The following is a 795-nucleotide window of genomic DNA, read 5'->3' as shown; positions in this document are numbered from 1 at the left end:
CAGAACCCTAGTAGACCAAGGAAGCTCGGCGGACATTCTTTTCAAGCCAGCTTTCGATAAGTTAGGGTTAGATGAGAAAGAGTTGAGAGCCTACCCCGATACCCTATATGGATTAGGGGACACGCCAATAAAACCACTAGGATTTTTGCCCCTTCACACCACTTTTGGAAAAGGGGAAAGATCAAGGACTCTGAGTGTAGACTTCATAGTCATTGATGAAGGGTCAACCTATAATGCCTTAATTGGCAGGACTACCCTTAATCGGCTCGGAGCAGTGGTATCCACTCCCCACCTCTGCATGAAATTCCCGACCTCAGCGGGAATAGCAACGGTAAGAGGAGATCAAAAATTGGCAAGGAAATGCTACAATGAAAGCCTAAATCTGAGAGGAAAAGGCAAAGAAGTCCACACTATAGAGCTCGGGGGCGCAAGGGCCAGAGAAGAGCTGCGACCTCAACCGGGAGGAAAAACCAAGGAGATACAAGTCGGTGGGGAGGAAGGAAAAAACACTTACATAGGAGCCAACCTAGGGGAAACTCTAAAACAAGGGTTGGCTGAACTCCTAAGAGCTAATTCCGACCTCTTCGCTTGGAAGGCTTCCGACATGCTCGGGATTGATCCCAAGCTCATGTCCCACAAGCTCTCGGTTTACCCAGGGTCCCGACCTGTACAACAAAGAAGACGCAAGCTCGGCACAGAGCGAGCCCTAATAGTAGAAGAGCAAGTACAGACGCTCCGGGAGGCCGGCTTTATTAGAGAGGTCAAATACCCAACATGGCTAGCCAATGTAGTGCT

The sequence above is a fragment of the Arachis duranensis genome, chromosome 3 (genome assembly GCF_000817695.3).
Source record: "Arachis duranensis cultivar V14167 chromosome 3, aradu.V14167.gnm2.J7QH, whole genome shotgun sequence".
Classification (NCBI taxonomy): domain Eukaryota; kingdom Viridiplantae; phylum Streptophyta; class Magnoliopsida; order Fabales; family Fabaceae; genus Arachis; species Arachis duranensis.
Note: the sequence above shows the minus strand (reverse complement) of the source record.